Source organism: Tyto alba, unplaced genomic scaffold, assembly GCF_018691265.1.
Source record: "Tyto alba isolate M040663 unplaced genomic scaffold, T.alba_DEE_v4.0 Super-Scaffold_13, whole genome shotgun sequence".
Lineage (NCBI taxonomy): Eukaryota > Metazoa > Chordata > Aves > Strigiformes > Tytonidae > Tyto > Tyto alba.
The window spans coordinates 2,253,617-2,274,418 of NW_024881275.1; the positions used below are offsets into that span (position 1 = coordinate 2,253,617).

General features: G+C 39.2%; 1 long non-coding RNA gene across 1 annotated transcript; it reads left to right on the forward strand.

The window, feature by feature from the left end:
* The first annotated feature begins 483 nt into the window (after window positions 1–483).
* On the forward strand, window positions 484–18,565 carry LOC116965142. Its single transcript, XR_004409177.2, has 4 exons — window positions 484–532; window positions 1,911–2,101; window positions 14,465–14,667; window positions 18,487–18,565. It is a non-coding gene; the product is annotated as an uncharacterized LOC116965142 (long non-coding RNA).
* The last annotated feature ends 2,237 nt before the right edge of the window (window positions 18,566–20,802 follow it).

Here is a 20,802-nt window from a genome sequence, read left to right on the forward strand (position 1 = left end):
AAAAACAAACAGATTCCATAATGTATGTATTAAGAGGATGCATAACTTGCACAACATTCATGGCTGGGAGAATGTGACTACATGTAGTAAGTGCTGTGGAAGGGGAGGGGGAAAAAAGGAAAAGTGGTAAGAAGGACAGATGCTTGAGGAGAAAAAACTTGCTAACCAGAGATTTTTACATGGACCACAGCATCCCATGTCCCACATGCTGATTTCTTGAGCAGACCTGTTGCCAAGATAAATTTTTTCTTGGACTCTAGAATTTATAGGATGTGCTTGGCTTGCATCAAGAACACAGCAGTTCCTTCCCCACACAAACAGCTCTATCTAGCTAGGCTAGATATAAACAGAAAGTCTGCTTCACTAATTATTTATACAAAGACAAAGATAGCTGCATTCTGGAAGATTCGTAGGAACTGTTGGGTGTTTTTTGCGTGTTTTTTTTTTTTTTTTTTTTTTTTGTCTTACTGTGTTTTTGACTTTCAGGTCTGTCAGACTACCGAAAGCCATCTAGACCTTCATCCACAGGAAGGTAATTCACAAGTTTACTGCTCTTATTCATACAGTAAATATTTTTTTTTTTTTTTTTTCTTTCCTTTTAGAGTATTGATACTGTTTATTTATTAGTAAAGTATTTATATAAAGCAGAATCTTTACCTGGATGAGCAGTTTCTCTTTCTACCTGTCCCTCTGGCTTTAGAGACTACTTGTGTGAGCAAAGAGTACTCCAGAGCTACCAGAACTGACCTCACTGTAAATGTTTGCATTATGAGAAGAAGATTCTTACATGTCCTGGAAATTCACTATACTGGCGTGTTTCAGCAAACAGTGGCTTTTTCAAATCAATATGACTACTCTTATGAGTCAAGTGAAACTCATTCATAAGTGTTTTCAGATTCACTCCAACTTTTTTTTTAAATTATACTCCATCTTATTTCCCACTTCTTCCCCACTTTTAGACCAAGGAGTTGAAATACTGAAAAAGACTTAGCAAGGGGAGTAAGAAGAAAATAATTTTCCGAGTGTTTCACATACTGTTATCCGTGTCCTCTCACTTGTGCATGAAATGCAGCTGAAATATAGATTATATAAAATAAGTTCCTAGCAGTTTACAGCCAAACCACAGTGAAAGAAGGTGAGAGAAGAAACAATAATGCAGCTAGTGGAAAAAGAAGCAGCATTTTGGACAAGCAGGATACTGTTGAGCTGCAGTCACCTAGGTCCGTAAACTGAACCTTGAAAGTAGTTTTGCTCTATTTTAAGCACATTTTAAGGGCCTGTGGGATTGGATCTCAGTTTAGGCTCTGGGATTAGCATTCCTCTTGTGCAAAGTACCATGGAATTTTAATGAATACAAGTAGCCAGAATTTCTGCTGTCCCCCAGAGATTTGTTTATTTACTAATACAGAGACTTGTTTAACATCTTACTTCAGTGGTGCATCTGTACCAGCACCGTACTGACGCAATGGTTAAAAATCTGACACTGAGAAAAGAGTGACGTCTGTGAGTCTTATATAGTCCTAGACACACACATAAATGATCTCTGAAAATACTGTTCCCAGCTTAGATAATGAGAAATTAAAAAATTACAATGGAAACAAGTATATGTCATCAGAGACCAGTCCAGTTTGCTGTGGGAGCTTACTACGTTTAAAATAAAAGGCAAAATTAAGATACTATTTGAGTTTCTGTTGTAAATGTATGAGTACTTTTCCTTAGGACATGGATGTCTCTAGGACCTGATTAGCTTAGCACCTGGTTTGGTCAAATACAGTTTTCATAGTGAAGTAACTCATCAGGCCCTTTACCCCAGGTCCTCAAGGGGAGTTTGCGTATTTAACTTAATTTGTCAGAATTAAACAGCCACTTTTCAAGGCCTGTATCTCAGCTGTGTCTTTTCTTTTTTTCAGGTTTTCTGAATTCTTTTCCCCTTTAAAAATCTTCCTCTAGAGTCGCAGAGACCTATCAGCAGCACAAGTGAGGGGAGCCGGGTAAGAAGCTTTCTGAAGTCCTTGGTCTTTTAATGACTACCCAAAAAGCTTCATCTAGCCTGAGAATCAAGATGTTTGGCCCAAGAATCTTGCTAGGTCCAAAACTTCATGTAAGTGGTCTATATGGTTTAAGAGGGATGATGAAGAAAGTTGTTTTTAACTTTAAGATGAGGCATTGTGAGTTGTGTTGTAGATGCTCTGGGACAAAGTTTTAAACCTTTCATTGATATTTGCTTTTGCAAAAATTAAGTAGCTGCCTATATGAAATCTGGTCACACAGTCCTGAAAATCTGGCTGTATTTTTTTCTCTTAAACAGAACCAGACAATAATACGCAACATGCTCATTTTTATTTTAGTAATACGAAATATTTTGGATATTAGCTGCTTCTTAAAATGAATAGAAAGTTCAGCGAATACCAGGAAAGCCAGTAACTTCAAACAAAAGTAAAAAATAACACCTCACCGAAACTCCCTGATCTTCCCAGAACATTTTATACGGTTTCTAAAGCTTAGCTGCACTCTGAACCATCCTCTGGTTCAGTTTCTGGAGCTACAAATATCTATTCTCTATTACTTAATTTGTCTTATAACGTCACAGGTAAAAGTAAATGGTTATTTGTTAAATTTTCATCTTCTTGAAAAAGGTATAAGTTTTTGTTATGATTTAAAAGAGTCACTTAAAAAAAAAGAAAAAAATATAGACTTTTGGAGCAAAGCCAAGCTTTGGTAAAATCTGGCTAGATAATATATTCTCTTTATGATAAATTCAGCAGAGTGAATATTCATAGCTGAAGTTTTGTTCCCTGAAATATATAATTTATAATAGAAGTGAGACTGTGTTCTTAACAGCCTATATGAGGTGATTTTTTTCTTTTTTTAAAGCAACTATCTAATTACCTTTTAAGTCAATTACTCTGCTTGTTCTCCCAGTGACTCTGCTCTCCCCAAAATGTATCGGTTGAGTATCGTATCATTATTTCCCAAACAATAAAATAAAAACTACAACAAATCAATAACAAAGATCACATGAGCAGATTTTAATCTTCTGCATAGTTCACCATACATTCAAGATAGTGATCTTGTTGGCATAGGGCCTGATATTTTTAATAGAGCTTTTTTAGTTAATAAAGTCAGTAGCAGTAGAGCCTTGGAATTGGTAGCAAAAAGTCAACTGCACATTTGAATACTTAATTTTGTGGCTATAAACAGCCACGTCACATTTCCAGCACCAACAATGGGGTGGTTTTCAGCACTGCTCTACCAAGCAAGCATGTTTTCTATTTTCTTCTTGTATATACAATTAAAAGCATTCCCACTAGAGTGCTCTGCCCTGCATTCACTTCTGAAACAGAGCATGAAAGATGTCTCTCAAAAGTCAAAATCCTGCCTTTCCTTGGGCCAAATAATGAAAGAACAGCCCAGCAGTGCACTGTTACTTCTAAGGCTTCTATTAAAAGTTTGAACTTGCTGACTAATTGTCAATACTTGCCCCAGTGTGTAATTATTAAGGAGATCCCCAGTCATGAGAAAAGTCTTTTTCTCTTCTATGTGGAAAGGTGAGTTTACCTTTTATCAGGCCAGAGATTAGGAATTGTACACATGGAGTATAAGCAGGTTCTTGTCTTGCTCTAGGGGATATCCACCAGTGCCTGTGTTCTTGTTGAGTAATAATGAGATACCATAACCAAACAGTAGAAGATGCATGTCAGATGGTTCTCCAATAACATTAGAAAAAAAGCAGCTGATGTATGGGATATTGAAGGCAGATTAAGTTGTTAATGTATATTAGTATATTCTTAATTTCCTTTTAATTGAAAAAGACATATTGACTTTAATTAGAACCATTTCACAGGAACTGTCAATTAGCACATGTCAAACTAGTTAATTCAGAACAGAATTCTTTTAATTAGGGTCTGCTTTCCTTTAACTGTGGGGCCAATGAAATCAGCCTTTCCTTATCAAGATTTTAAATGTCTCTAAGACATACAATACAAATGTAGTCTCTTATCTATTATTAGAAGCCCATATGGATAACATTAAAATGATGATGCTGGCATTGTTCATGCAGCACAAATCAGAGTTTCCTTTATGACTGTTTGAAAAAAAAAAAAAAAAAAGAAAAAGATGGCTTTGAAGAAAGACTATTTTAAATACACAGATTTATCTTACTTTAAAGAGACTACAAAATTTATGACACGCATGTTCACATTTAAAGTATTATTTAATACGTCTGCTCAAATAAATGGGCCTATTCAAACGTTTTGTGTGTTCTATCAGCCAAAGACACATAAAACATTTTCAAAGCATGCAGTAACATTCTTCCCTTAAATGAACTGTAATCAAAAGGAGAAAACAGACTCGATGATTTTTTTGGGACAATATAAAACCAGCATTGTTAACTTTCATTGCATGTGAAGATTTAACACTGATTGCTAATCCACTGGCTGCAAACACCAGTGAGCTAATGTCATCTCAGTTATCAAACAGCGTATAATCCCAGTCTTGACTTTTGCATACTTTTTCGGAATATGTGTGAGTTTGCTGATGGATCTCGACTCATGGCTGACACGCTGGTGTCAAGACCTTTCCCGTGGTTTCTGGGAGCTGCCGTGTGTAACACCTGTAATGCTGGTCACATCCTTTCAGGAGGAGGATCAGCTGAGAAAAAACGTAATAAAAAATATAAAAGGAATGATTGCAAAATCTAGATTTAGTTTTATCATAGGAGGTTTAACCACTGTTTTACTGACCTATATCAACAGAGGATTACAGAGATTAGCAAAAGGAATACTTAATAACTGAACTGTGGATTCCAGAGAGGATTATCTGGTAAGATATTTCATGTATCCTGATGCTTTGTTGAATGTATTAGGGACCTGATTATGGGCCTGAGTAACTCAACAATGAAAGACGCATCATTTCCCCAAATGAAGTGCAACCAGGATGCATTAAAATCTAACGTGTCCTAGAAGTATGATTTGCCTAGGATCCTAACCACACCATTTTTTTACCCCCAGGGACAACTCTCTGGTGTGTGGTGGGTAGTATAATTTTAAGAACACTGTGTGCTAAAATGTGTGTTAATGTTTCCACAAAACTTTGGAAAGTGGATGAACTTTAACCAGATGATCTGAAAAACTGAAAAAATTTGTTCTGGGAGTTCTTCAGCGCAAGCAAGAGGGTCTGTAGACATGTCACTTCACTGCCCACTGTATGAAGGGTACCCTGAGTACAAGTAACCACTATGGTTCTACTTTTAAATGTGATAGTAAATAGGTAACGTAAGACCCTGATATTTATTCATTAATGCTATTGTGGCCCATATTAAATCTCTGCTTATCAGTTTAAATGCTTACCATAATTTAGAACTCTTTAAGCAGATCTAAGTCACTTTAGCACTGAGTTGCATAATCCGACTTCTTTTATAACACAGCAGAAACAATGCTTTGGATTTTGATCATATTGCTCAACCAGCAATATATTGTTTGTTTCAAAACAACAATTAGCAATAACTTTTCTTTTAAAATCATCCCCACATTGGCTGTACATAGGAAGTATGGGTATGTTCACCACCAGGGTGATAATACTTCAGGTGACTGCCTGTATGCTCACACTTTATATTAAGCTGAACTTCAAACTATAGGAATATTTGACCAGTTTAAACTATAGGAGATTTTCAGATTATGGTGAAATTTTTAGTCATTGAAGTCTCCCAGTCATGTGAATAATAATTTACCTAAACCATATGATGTCTGGAACAACGGAAAAAACAACTGTGTGGAGGGAAAGTAGCTTACCCAAGCCCCAAACCGAGTCAGTTAGAAGTGTAATTAAAAGCAGAAGATCCTCATTCCCTGAAGCTGCATGATACTCCCTGCAAATACACCAACGCACCTCTTGGTGCAGCCCACTGTGTGCCGTACCCTTAAAGCAGGGCAAAGCATTTTTTTTCCTAATTAATACTAAGGCGATTCATTGCTTAGCAGCAGCACTAATATTTACACACTTATGGATCTCATGATTAAGTAGCAAGCTTTGACTTCAATTAAACCTGACAGTTTCTGATAGCAAAAAGTCATTACAGAACTTCAAAAGCACTTGAACTGCAGCAAGATCTTTACAATTATCAATATAATATCTTTCAGCCCCTGTTGGCTCCTTGATCTTCTGTGGCAGGCCCAACTTCTCTGTCAACTTTGGTCTGTGAGATGTTGAACCTTAAAGCATGCTATTTAAAAAAATATATATGAAAATGCTGCCATATACAATGGATTTCACCCGGTCTGACATTCTTTTTGGGTTAAGTGCTTAATAAAAATTGCCCATGTGAATCATGTACTGTTCATGTATTGTTCATGAATCAAACCAAGAGCCATTTCAAAATGAGTAGCATTAGGGAAACGTAATAGCTTTTAAACAGATTATTTAAATGACTGTAGCGCTGATTTCCAGTCATTTTATCCAAACAGCTATGGCAGAACTATCCCTGAAAAGGGAGTAACTTTCTGATTAAACTCTTTTGTTGTTGGATTTAAGAAATATTTTAGAAGAGAGAATTTCTCAATTATGTATTCATCTTTCAGAGCCTGGGCATGGAGGGTGTAACAGTTTGATCAAACCCAGCTGAAAGCACTTATGGTTTGGAGGATTCATTCTGTTCTTACAATCAGGGTGAAGAAAGCCTTTAAATACATTCAGAGCAAAACAGACAGTTTGTTCAGACTGACCAGCACGTAAAAGTCTGCCACGGTAGTTTCTGGTCTCTTCAGCTTGGCTTGCCTGGCACTTTTGTAGCATGATGTGACAGCGATCGAGCAGTGCATTTGTGTATTTTTGCGGCAAGATTATCAACTCATTTGATTCCTTGATTTTTGATTTTCTGGCTGTAGGCGTCCCGGTGTAATTGAAACCAGCAAATACCCTCAGCTGCTCATGTGCTGTTGGCTCCTTGGCCCGACATCGTCAGTGGCGGAACTCTCCGTCCCTTCCTCCTTTTCCAAGGAGGTTTTTAAATCGTGACAGTTGTGGTCGTGTTAAACCACTACAGCAACCTGTTTGCAGCACCAAAAGGCAGAGCCACCTCCCTTTACGCTGGGAAGGTTCCTTACTCTGAGTCCTCCAGGCTGATCCCTTTCATTTACTGCTGTTTTGAAGCATAGCCCAGATTTTCCTCGAAAAACAAGGTCTTTTGGACAACTCTCCATTCACCCAACCTTTTTCAATAAAGCCTGTGCATGTTTGTTTTAATGATGAAAACTACTTAGTGGAAAAATTACGTTAAGGCACCTATTACATGCCTAATTATTTGCAAGGCGGTTTAGTAGCTGCAGACAAGGACAGTCACTTGGCTGTCTCGTCGTCTTGAAGAAGGGACTTGAGGACCATCAGCAGGTCACTGATCAGAGATGAGGAGCTGCTGCTCCTGCTCCTGCAGTGTCTGAGGGCATATTCTTCCAGGTCACATCGCCTCGTGCTACAGCAGCGTTAACTACTCCTTTATTAAACAATTCTCCAAGCATAACTAAAGCATTTGGGTTGTTAACATACATAATAAGTTATATTTAAGAAGGTTTCAAATCAGCACATTGTATTTTGCAATGAAGTCATAAAAATATGCTAACATGATAACATCTAATGAGGGAAATGTTGCTTGCAGATGTCTGTTTGCCTATTATCCCATAAAATGACTGTATATTTTTATTTATATGAGTAACGTTAGACACAAACATGTTACCAAAAAAGCATCCATTTAGGAAATGTATAAACACAATGAGTCTAATATAAGAAGCTGTTTAAAAACACATTTTTTAGTGTTTATAAAATGAAGAAAAATTTAAAAAAAAAATGTTCTAAAGTACATTTTTTTCCTCCCTCATGATGAAAAAGAAATATAGGTTCTCAGCTGGCATATTATTTGTGATGTGGCAGCGAAGTGAAATTTGTGCCTTGCGTCATGTATCTTTTACATGATGCAAAGGAGTGTAATTTTATTTTTGTTTTATTTGAAAGCTCTGTCTGGGCACATTGGCCACCAATTTCATTTTTATTGCAGTGCATGGATAGCAAAGTCACATATCCTTACGTTAATGCAAAGGGCATAGGAAAGGAAAGGGAAAGTATAATTTTTGTTGTTGCTGTTGTCGTTTGAAATTTCCATAGTGTCTGTGCACATTGGGTACCATTTCATTTTTATTGCACTGCACTGATAGCAATGTCACATATCATTAAGTTAACACCAAGTTAGAAAAAAAAGAAAAACAGATTTTTTTTTTCCCCCCACTATTGCCATTGTTTTAAATTTTTTTGTACTGTGTGAATATAATTTTTGTGGGGTGGTGGAAGTACTGAAAAATCTACTATCTAATGTAAAAAAGGTATACCAGTTTATGTTTTTTGTATTGTTCCATGTCACAGTGGATAGAAAATTTAATGCTACTCACATTTCTTATTGGTGGGATAAAGGTTTGGTCAATATCCAGAAATGGTTAATGTAGAGATGGTAATTTTTCAGGAAAACTGAAATAATACCACTTTAATTTACCCAAATTAGTACATTTCATTAAATCCCTTATCTCATGCATCCTAAAATACCTTCCGCGCATACCTCACCATCATTTAACCCCCGAGCAGAGAACATGAACCCTGGGTCGGGAGGCAGAGGGTTAGTCTGTAGTTGTGGAGGGCCCAGACCTCGTGTCTGACATGGGTGAATAACTGCCACCAGGATGGACATGGTGCTCATCTGCATGGGGACCACCAGGCAGATGTGTGGCTGCTCCGTTCTACGTGACAGGTCATGGTACAGGTCAGCGCTAATAGCAGGCTGGAGTACAGCTCCTGTGGGAAATTTGTGCCTTAGTATGGTGAATCTATGGCCAACAATTGTCTCGGTTTTGGAGCGAAAAAGAGGCCAACTTGTTTTATTTCATTTAATCTATTATTAGCCATTCCCATATGGTGCCCAACGCTGCCTCTTTATCCTTGACCTTTGGAGCAACTCTGTTGTGGTCCTCTAAGTCAATGTCTGTTTTTAAGGAGCCACGCTTGGACAGAGAGATACAGGTCTGCCAACATGAGGCGTCAATCTCCAATATGGTGCTTCTTGGTCTACAGTTTGGACAGGTCTGCTAGCTTGAGATAGACACCATGTACTTCATCCTGGACCCTGCTCTCCAGGCAGAGCACCAGGCAACCAAGGAGTCTAGTTCCTGTATAGGTCCAACACTGGAACTAGGAATTTTATCACACAAAGCCATTAGTAATTTTTATCATGAATATGAATTTGATTATGATTGAAAAAAATTGTTTCTTGTTTTTTTTTTTTTTTTTTTTTTTTTTTTTTTTAACTATATGATGCATATATAAGGTCCGTACCTGGTTATTTAACTCCAGTTACTCTAACACGTAAGTCTTCAGGCTGCAGGTGGATTGCAAAGGGATTTTGGCAGTGTATTCAACATACTGAGAAAACCCATTTTTCCTGCTAATATTTTCCATTCTAAGTCGGTCTCATGGAACTGGAACTGGAACTAGAGAGGTTGTTGATGCTTCATGCCTGAAAGCGTTTAAGAGGCATTTAGACAACACCCTTAATAATATCCTTTAACTTTTGGTCAACCCTGAAGCAGCCAGGAATTTGGACTACATGATTGTTGTAGGTCCCTTCAAACTGAAATATTCTTTTTTATTTTTTTCTTCTTTTCTCTTTTTTTTCTCTCTCTCTTTTATTTTTTTATTTTTTTATTTTTTAATCTTTTTCCTTCATTCTTTTTCCACTTTTATTTATTTATTTATTTATTTATTTATCTATCTATCTATCTATTTATTTATTATTTTTTACTTTTCCTTTTCCTTTTTTTCTGCTCTAATTCATACTTGAATTAATGGCTTAGGATAAGGAGGCAGCACCTAAGGGGCACACCAGGCACTTTGCATTGCTTTTGCATTGTTCTTACCTAGTGCTCATAGTGGAAGTCAGGCCATGGAGGATCATTTCAGACAGCATATTCAGCAGCTGTTATGTCCCTTTCTTTTCTGTCACACAACATTTTGAATGTGAACCTTTTTGGAACACGTCGTTTGGCCCCTGCATGGGTAGACACAAAGCTGTGCCAATTCCAAGCTCGTTGCTGGGTCTTTGGAGACCCTGCTACCTAAAGGTGGGATAAAACAGCTTCCAGGCTCGTCTGTTCTTGACAAAGAGTAGGACAAAGAAGGATCTAGACTGAGATTTGTGCCCCACATGAGCCAAACTGAATCTGGAAGGACAGGAGAACCTTGGCCAACACATGTTTAATGAAAGCTGTATGACATTAACCAACCACAGATGTACGTAATAGATTTTGCAGTGTCACAATAGGCTACATCCCAATAAGCCACCTGAACACACAAATATGTGACAGCTAGCGTGGTTTACATTTTTAATGCATTTCCTTGTGTGAGGCTTGGAAAAGCCTCCTCCTCACCCATTGCCACAGGCTACTCGTGTGCAACAGCAGCAGCACTCAATCTTCAAAACATCACATATCATGACAGAGAAAATCATAAAAGAAAGGCTGGCCAGGGGAATCCCACAAGTTCATCCGTTTACACCGAATCTGAGGTGTCAGCACGTGTGCTGCTGCTGCTGTTCCTTGGATGGTGTCCATGAACCAAACACCCTTCTGCGAGTAACGCAAGGGCAGTGGGGATGGATTGCTTTGGAAGTGTCAGTTGCAGTCTTGGGCACAACCTTTGATGGTGCCAGTGTTCTTTTCCCCCTGTACCTTGAGTGAGACAGAACGAGAGTGAAATATTTTGTAGCAGGTGTTAGAGAAAGCAGGATAACACGGCAGTTTTGGAAGAAGTGATGGAATGGGAAAATGCTGCTGAGCAATCCATCTGGAGAGAAAATCCAGAACCACCCTTTCCTTGCGAGCTGCAGGAAGAACAGAGGACTGTGTATTTGGGGGTTTATGGAAGACAAATTTTATCTTGTTTCTAAATGTCTCCATATGTTTTTATTTGTGTTGTGTACTTCCCTCTTGGCCGTACTGGAGCTCTTTTGTTTCATACTGGCACATCCCAGAACATTTTTAAGTGATAAAAAACTTATCTCAAGGCTCCACAAATGAACTATGACTTTTTCCCCTCCCTGAGATTTTATTAAGCTTGGTGGGACTAATAATTCCCTATTGCTCCACACCATGTGTAGGCCTTTATACTGATGCCAAATGGGTGTAAAATACTGGCTAAAACTACACAACATGCCGCTGACTGAGCTTGAGGTCTGGGATCACACACCAGAAATTTGTGTCCAAATCTTACATCTCCCGTGTGGGTTGAGATTCTCCAGATGGCAGGTGATATTCCAGGTGTTACTAAGACACTTTCTCTCCCGCTTCTATCCCCGTAGCAAAATGATGACAAGGCTTTTGTATTGTCCTTTAGAGGAGAACATACACAGACATGCACACATGTACATATATGTACATATATATGTTTTAAATATATATGTATATAATAATATTTGTATATGATATATTGTATATATGCATAGATAATATATTATATTATTATATTATTATATATTATATTATAATGTGTCTATAATAATATGTACATATTATATATGTTTATATAATATGTATATGATCTCTTATATATATATATATGAGGGATTTTAAAATGACAAGCTTTCAGGAAAAAAATAGTCTGGAGTACTGTTATAGAACATGAACTTAATTTTTGTGAAAAATGTGCTATCTAAAACCAGTTTAGTTTGCTGCCTGTGCCAGCTGTGAGCCACGGGAAGAAGAGGTAGGAGAAACGCCATGTGTGATCAGTTGAATTCTCTGCCTGAGCCAGGACCTTGAGTACCAGGGCAGTGCTGTTTGCAAACAGTTTAACTCTTTGTCCAGAAGAAATAGCAATACACCATCTCCCAGCGATGGCAATTTACTTGCTTTAGTTGGACATGAGTCTTGGCAGTTTTTGACAGCCAAGGGATACCACGCAGAGTACAAGGGCTCACATCCTGAGGACTGTCCAACTCTCTCAGAGGGCCAAAACTCAAACATCAGTTTCACATTTTGAAGGGTCCAAGAGACACCTGGGTGGGGCTGCAAGCATTTGGGGTTGGAGCGTGGGATAAGCTGCCCATGTTGACATAGCCATTACTCATTATAACCATGTTGACATAGAAATTACCAAAGTTCAGCTTTGGTAATTTCAGACCCACATTGCAGCAGATGTGTAATGTGAGGAACAATAGAGAACTCGAGTCAGTATACAATGCATTTTAATAAAATTCTTCATATGGTTTGATTTCTAAAGGATCTCTCATCAGCCTATTCCCTGCATTTTTGTGACAGTCACCACAAACATTGGCACGAGACTGACTTAGAATGGAAAATATTAGCAGGAAAAATGGGTTTTCTCAGTATGTTAAATACATTGCCAAAATCCCTTTGCAATCCACCTGCAGCCTGGAGATTTACATGTTAGAGAGACTGGAGTTAAATAACCAGGTACGGACCTTATATATTCATCATATGTTAAAAAAAACCCCAAAGGATAAGAAAAATTTTAGAACCATAATCAAACTCATATTCATGATAAAAATTACTAATGGCTTTCTGTGACAAAATTCCTCTCTGTAAAGCTCTGGTATAAATGTAATGGATGGTGATAGACACTGGTCCTCAAATAAATTTAGGGTTTCTGTTAGAAAACTTATCCTTGGGGCCTTCTGATTAGCAACTATTTTGACCTGGTACCAACCCACACATCTCATCTCAGAGATTCTTCATTGGAAGATCTCTGCTCTTGTGCACTTCTTGAATAGTAATTTATCACATAAACATCAGAGTAAAAAAATTCCTACTTCTAATTTGGTCATATATGCATCTGGTAGCTGAGATACAAACAGCCTCATGCCTTAACTTCTGGAAAACTAAAAAAAAAAAAAAGGAAAAAGAAAAAGAAGTTGAATTTTAGTAACTGAGAATTGGTTTTGCCTTGTTCTTTACAAATAGGACAAATTGGATACCGATAGCTTATGAACATTAGCATGCTCTGGCAAAGCCAATTTAGTATGAAGCACAATGTTGATTAGTAACTGTCTTGATAGTAACATCAGGAAAACACATAATTTTTCTGGGTGCTATATTTACCACAGTCAAATCACTATTCATCCCTCGCTTGGGCAAGTCTGTGTTGAACAGTAATTTTCTCTGAATTGGAGAAATAGGGATTTGACCATATGTAGAAAGTTAATTTCCCCTCTTCATGGACTCAAGCTCTGATTAAAAAAGAAGTAATTGTATTTTTTCAACAAATTAAGTTTATTAAACCCAGTCAGTCTGATAATCTATATTATGAAGTTATATTTAATACTTATTAGGAGATTAAACCACTAAAATATCCGTAGTTCAAGGAAATATCTTAAAACTTCAGTGATAAAAGAACTGTATTAAAGCAAACATTCATGTTAATTGATGATGGGATCATTTAGTGTCTAACAGCAAAGAAGGAACGTCAGACTAAATCTATTAGTGCTGGGTGAAATCTTGAGGTCATCACCTACTCTTTGCAATCGCTCCTCCAAATGTTTATACATGTAAGTACTAACTAAAAATGAATTAATAACTTCAAGATTTAATCTGATGTTATTGAAGTTTTTGCTGATTGTTTACTGTGTCTGACTAGCTTATGTAAATATTCTAAGCTATTGCATTGTCTGTAATTACCGTGCAATAAATGAGGCTACAGGCTAGTTAAAACCATGTGTCTTGATTATAAAATGAAAAGAATCATTCTAACTTAATTTCAAAATTTCTGTAAAAATAAACATATCAAAGTATAGTAAAGCATCTGAATTTTTAGACCCAAATGTTAAAATCCTGTTTAAATCCTAAACATATAATAATTAACAAATAATTTTGAAATAGATAATTTTCCTCTATGTTTTAATATATTGATTAACCAAAATCTGCAGTAACAAACCAAGGGACTGTTAACATGTCCTACAGAAGACTTGCTAAAATTTAGTGGAAAAAATACAGAGAAAACATGCCAGTACTTCTTTGAAAGCAACTTTTAATGTGAAAAGAGTATTAGCACATTTGACCCATCACAAAGAGTAGCAGAATGTGATGGGATGCAAATACAAAGAAAAAGCTATTGAAATGGCCAGAACTTCAACAGAAAAAGCTTCGTGCATAGCTTGATAAAAATTATCTTTCCAGACATCTAGTACAATTATAATTATTGGTAACATTCGTATTTCCTTTCATTGATGAGTATCAGAGTTATTAAAATGGTGATTGGTAGTCTGCTGAGGGTCTGTCATTTTCCTGGCATACCAAAGGGGTGGAAAGAAAATTATCTGAGAAGAAACTTATTACTTCTCTGCCCTAAATTGATGATTATATTCATCATAGGAACCGATGTTGTCTTGTGCTGTCAAATGACTTTGTGTATTACCCAACAGCTATTCTACTCGGCTCAAGGATGCACTCCAGAATTTGGCCCAGAAGGAGAAAAATGTTTGCTGAACAGAATACTTCTGTCTTTCTCTCAAAACATGAGCATCAAAGCATTTATCATAGGACACCGCATTTGTCCACAGAGAACTCCTTACAGCAGAACCAGACGATAAGGAGAGACCTGCAGATTTCCAGGTGATTGTCTCCTGTAAGTGGAAACATTGGTCACACGTGGGTGGTGCTGCAACCTGTGGTCTGCAGGTGGAAGTTACTTCCCCTTAATAATTTGCAACACGTTGCAACATCTCCTAGTCTGTTTTCATAGAATCATGGAATGGTTTGGGTTGGGAAGGACCTCAAAGCCCCCCCAGTGCCCCCCCTGCCCCGGGCAGGGCCCCCTTCCCCCAGCCCAGGGGGCTCCCAGCCCCGTCCAACCTGGCCTTGAACCCTTCCAGGGAGGGGGCACCCACAGCTGCTCTGGGCACCCTGGGACAGCGCCTCACCCCCCACACAGGGAACAATTTCTGCCTTAGAGCTCACCTAAATCTGCCCTCTGGCAGTTTAAAACCATCACCCCTCATCCTACCCTCACCCCCGGATCCAGAGTCCCCCCCCCTCCTCTCCTGCCCCCCCTTTAAGCCCCGGGAGGCCACTCTCAGGGTCCCCCCGGAGCCTTCTCTTCTCCAGGCTGAACCCCCCCAACTCTCTCAGCCCGGCCCCCCAGGGGAGCTGCTCCAGCCCCCCCAGCATCTCCGTGGCCTCCTCTGGCCCCGCTCGAGCAGCTCCGGGTCCTTCTGCTGTTGGGGGCCCCCGAGCTGGCCCCAGCACTGCAGGGGGGTCTCCCCAGAGCGGAGCAGAGGGGGAGAATCCCCTCCCTGGCCCTGCTGCCCCCCCTGCTCTGGCTGCAGCCCAGGGCACGGGTGGGTTCTGGGCTGCCAGCGCACGGGGCTGCCTCACGGGCAGTTTTCCCCCCCCCAGCCCCCCCAGCCCCTCTCCTCGGGGCTGCTCTCCAGCCGCTCCTCGAGGGCCCAGCCTGGGTCTGTGCTGGGGATCGCCCCGACCCACGGGCAGGACCTTGCCCTTGGCCTTGTTGACCCCCATGAGGTTTGCCCGGTCCCCCCTCTCCAGCCTGCCCAGGTCCCTCTGGGTGCCACCCCTGCCCTCAGCGTGCCCCCCACCACACAGCTCGGGGTCGGGGGTGAACTTGCTGAGGGTGCATCGATCCCACTGCCCCTGTCACCAACAGAGATGTTAAACAGTGTCAGGCCCAACCCCGACCCTCGAGGAACGCCACTTGTCACTGCCCTCCACTTGGACATTGAGTTGTTGCCTAAAACTGTTGGAGTGCAACCATCCAGCCAATTCCTTATCCTCTGAGTGCTCCATCCGTCACATCCATGTGTCTCCAGTTTAAAGACAAGGATGCTGTGTGGGACGGTGTCAAACGGTTAGCAGAAGTTCAGGTAGATGACGGCAGTTGCTCTTCCTTTTTCTACCAGCACTGTAACCCTGTTGTAGAAGGCCACCAAATTCATCAGGCATGATTTGCCCTTAGTAAAGCCATGTTGGCTGTTAGCAACCACTTCTATTTTCCCTGTGCCTCAGAGTAGTTTCCAGGAGGATCTGCTCCATGATCTTACTGGGCACAGAGGTGAGACTGACAGGCCTGTAGTTCCCTGGGTCCTCTTTTTATATGTTTCCTCTTTTCCAGTCACTGAGAACTTCACTGGGCTGCCGTAACTTCTCAGAGCTGATGGATAGTGGCTCAGCCACTTCCTCCACCAGTTCCTTCAGGACCCACAGATGCATCTCATCAGGTCTCATGAACCTGTGAACCTTCATGTTCTTTAGATGGTCTTGAACCTGATCTCCTACAGTGGGTGGTCCCTTCTCCCAGTCACCACCTTTGTCTTCTGTGTTTTGGGTGGTGTAGCTGGAGTCCTTGCCAGTGAAGACTGAGGCAAAATAATCACTGAGTACCTCAGCCTTCTCTATAACCTGGGTAACCAGGTCTCCTGTTTCCTTCTTCAGAGGGCCCACATTTTCCCTAGTCTTTCTTTTATCACCAACTTACCTATAGAAGCTTTTCTTGCTGCCCTTGTTGTCCCTGACCAGGAGTAATTCTATCAGGGCTTTGACCTTCCTAACCTGATCCCTGGCTGCCCAGACAGTTTCTCCGTATCCTTCCCAGGATCCCTGTCCTTGCTTCCACCCCCCATAGGCTTCCTTCTTCTGTTTGAGCTTGTCCAGGAACTCCTTTTGCATCAATGCAACCTCCTGGTGTTCTTACCTGACTTCCTCTTCGCAGGGATGCATCGCTCCTGAGCTTGGAGATGATTATCCTTGAATATCAACCAGCTTTTCTGGGTCCCTCTTCCCTCCAGGGATTTATCCCATGGGACTCTGCCAAGCAGAGCCCTGAAGAGGCCAAGGTCTGTTCCATGCAGAGCTCCCTGGACTCCAGCTGGTCACTGACATAGAGAGAGACCCCTGCTTCTCTTCTCCCCATGTTTGTCCTTCCTAAAGAACCTGTACCCTCCCATCCCCACACTCCAGACACAGGAGCCATCCCACCACATTTCCATGAGGCCACTGAGATCTTTGCCCTGCTGGCATGTGCACATCTTGAGCTCCTCTTGTTTATTCCCCATGCTACATGCATTTGCAAAGAGGCATTTAAATTGGGCCATATAAGTGTAGCATTTAAGTTTTAGGGCCGGATAACCTCGGTTAGTTTAAAGAACCACTGCTGGAAACATATGAGCCATTGGTTTCAGTGAACACCAAACAGGATAAGGCTGGTCTCTATTTTTTTTAGAAACAAGTAAAACAACTACTGCTGTGATCACAAGGGAATAGTGATCCCTCTCCATAAATTCAATTTGTTCATAACCTTTTGACACAGACCATAAATAACCTTCATATATTTCACACACATGGACACATGTAATAAATTACATGAACAATGTATATAAGTATTTACTTTACAAATACACAAATTTAATATAAAGTGTCAGATGAACAACCCATCTATTAGCAAATGGTTAATTCCCTGTACCAATCAATAACTGGATTGCATGTCTACCTGCTCAATTTGCTGTGCCTCTGTACTGGTTGCAGGTACAAAGTGGTATTAAAGAAAATATTAATCAGTGGGCAGTGGGACTGTTTCAGCAAAGGTTACACCAGAGACAAAGGAAAGGGGAGGCTGAGATCTAGCTCCTGAAAAAGCCTATATTTTATGGAGCAGGTCATGAAGTTTGGAAAAGGTTAAAAAAAAACCAAAACCATTTTTATTTCTGGAAATTGTTCTTTGTGAGTTTATTTAATATGTTCTATTTACACACATGATAGGATGATAATAATAACAAAGTGCTAAACTGGAAGATGTTTATGGGAGAGAATAATTGCTCCTCCTTAGCTTTACACCTAAACCCCAGGTCTTCTACTAGAATGAAAAGCAGAATACCACCTTAGTTTTCTAAGTTTTTTCTGAATTCCTCTTTGTGCTTTAAAACCTGGAACAGATATCTTGCCTGATAAATTGGATGCTTTATTTTTTAAATAATATCATAAAAAGCATTGATGACATTTAATGTAGAAAAATAACTGAAAGTAGTATATGTAAAGAAGTACTGAAATTTATTACCTGTTTCAATGTTAGCACAATTTTTTGCCTAAGATTTGGGGAAAGAAAAAAGATTAAATTTATAGACTATTTAATTTTGATTTTTGTTAAAAAAAAATTAAAATTGTACCTTCAGAATATAATGATGCTGATTTACATTTTCAAAGGAAAAAAAAAAAAGGAATTGTTACAGAGAACCAGAGAACCATTCCCACTGCTGGAAATGTCCATATTACTTTTTTTCATCTTTGTTGGTCATGCAGATTCTTCTAGGAGAAACTGTCAGTTTGTCCTATAGCTATGAGATAACACAGGGCCAGAAAATGGCTAGATTGAACAGTTACACACACACAAAAAGATGAAGGCAATGGAAACTCTCTGTTTCTTGTTTATCTTTAGGTGACCAGGATTGTGACTCTAGAAAGTGCAAGAGCAAAATGGGCAGAGAGCAGGCATCCTCCTCCTTCCAAGACACAAGGTAAGAAAACTTGATGGATAAAAGGATGTTGCAAACTCGAACACATCCTTTTGAAACTATGACCAAACCCATCCATCCGTTTTAACCAAAAGAGACAAAACTTCCTGGTGGCACAGTTGCAGACAGTGCCACATGTTTGGTGTTTTCCAGCTGTCACAGCTGGGTCATGGAAACCCGAGGAGGGATCTGTTCTGCAGGTAACGTTACGAGTTGTTGTGGACCAGCTGAAGTTCAGAAGGAAAAATTTTCAGGACTGTTAATCAAAAGGTTGGCCTTTTGCTAGTGCCTATTTAATTGAGAAAGACACTATTCAGTTGTAATTAACCCTTTTGCAGCACCAACTAGTTAACATTATGTCATGACAAGCAGAGGAAATTATAGTAGCACAAGATATTCCCTTAACTGAATAATAAAATATAGAATCATGGAATGGTTTGGGTTGGCAGGGCCAACTTCATTTGGTTATAAACTTTCAGTTTATAACCAAATGAAGGCCATATATATAGGGTAAGCTGGTCATAAATTCTATGTCTTCATGTTTCCCTCAAAGCAGTTGGAAACGATCCTGCTTCAGCTTTATTTGTCTTAATTTGAGTTTAGGAAAGTATAAAGTTAAGGTGAGATGTCAAGACTGCAAAAATTTTGAGAGCTGAAACTCTGCCAGGTAACATAAATAGATTAGAGCATACACTGATGGTCCAGGAGCAGTTAAGAACAAAACTTCAAAGAAGCTACGAGAAATAAAAATATCCAGAGATCTCTAGAACAGATATCATATTATTAAATTAATTACTAGTGTAGTGGTACATGTGTAGACAGTACCATGTGCTAAAGAGAGGGAACAGCCAGGTCAGATTTTGAATTCTCCTGTTTCTTTATTTCTTCCTTTCTCTACTTCATTAATCCCCATGTCAAAGGAAAACTGCTTCTGACCATATATTTCACTGGAGTTTTATCTAGTTAATGAGGATTCTGTAAATTAATCTGAGATGCTACAGTATAATTCATTGGATTATACTTTCACATAAAATTTCCGGACATATCCTTCTATTTTCTTTTTCATATTTTCACCCCATTATCTCAGTTGACTATGTTACAGTGATTGTGATTAAAGATTTAAAATTAAGGCCAGTTACCAAACCACAGTGTCTGAAATACTGAGCTCATTTTCTCCAATAAGATAGATACATCAGGATAAATATTTTAATGACAAAGTCAGTAATTTTTTTTTTTCTTCATGATTACTGGCAAAGGCTTTCAAATATTTACAGGTTTTTATTATATCTCCTCAATATCAACACTTATCAATACTCAGAACTTAACCCTTTTCTCACGAATCATTTCCCTCACTCTTTTAATGTATTTTTGTTTCTAAATTCCATTCCAAGGTCACTTTTCACAGGAAATAAAAATGTGGCCTTAACAGGCTGATGTATGGCGTGAAAACGATGGAGCAATTTGAGGGATTCAGTAATAGCAAATTACCAGGACTGAATGATTTCCCTCCAGATTTCTGAGTCTAGTGTTAAGTACAGTATGTATAGATGGGAATATACATTGTCTTTTTAAGATAGTAGTAATAATATATAACACACCCCCCATCCCCTTTTTTAGTGATTGAAAGGCACTGATACTGTTAACTTCAGGGGTTTGAGTTTCAGTTAAAAAATGGTGTGGAAATCCAGACTCATTTTGGTGCTGGGAAAACTGTTGACTTCTAAAGAAGATGATAATGCAGGACTTGGAGGAAAATAACATGAAAGGACTAAAACAATGCCTCTCCTGCAAAAAGGAACTGAAATAGGGCAAAACAGGTAAAAGTGAGCAAGGAAAAAGGAATCCCTGGGCTTTCAATAATTTAATGATAAAGGTACTCTAAAAAGAATGTTTAAGAAAATAAATTGCTGTGTAGGGAGGAATGGATTTCTAATTTGGATTAAACCAGGTAATATTTTATTATTTGTAGTGCATTGACCCTCTCCCCCCAGCATGAAGGTGAATTAAAATTGTACTAGCAAATGGTTAGGATAGATAATCACCTCTGCTGTGATACTCTGGATGTGTCCATACAGCTGACTGGGAAGGAGAAGGTAAGAGCTAGCTATTGTCAATAAGCTGCTTTGAGGGGCTGTAAAACTAATTTGGCCAGTGGAAAGCTGTTGCATCACCTGAGATGGCCGTCGAGCTCTGACTGTCTCTGCCAGCTCCTTCCAGGTTTCCACACTACACAGCAACTT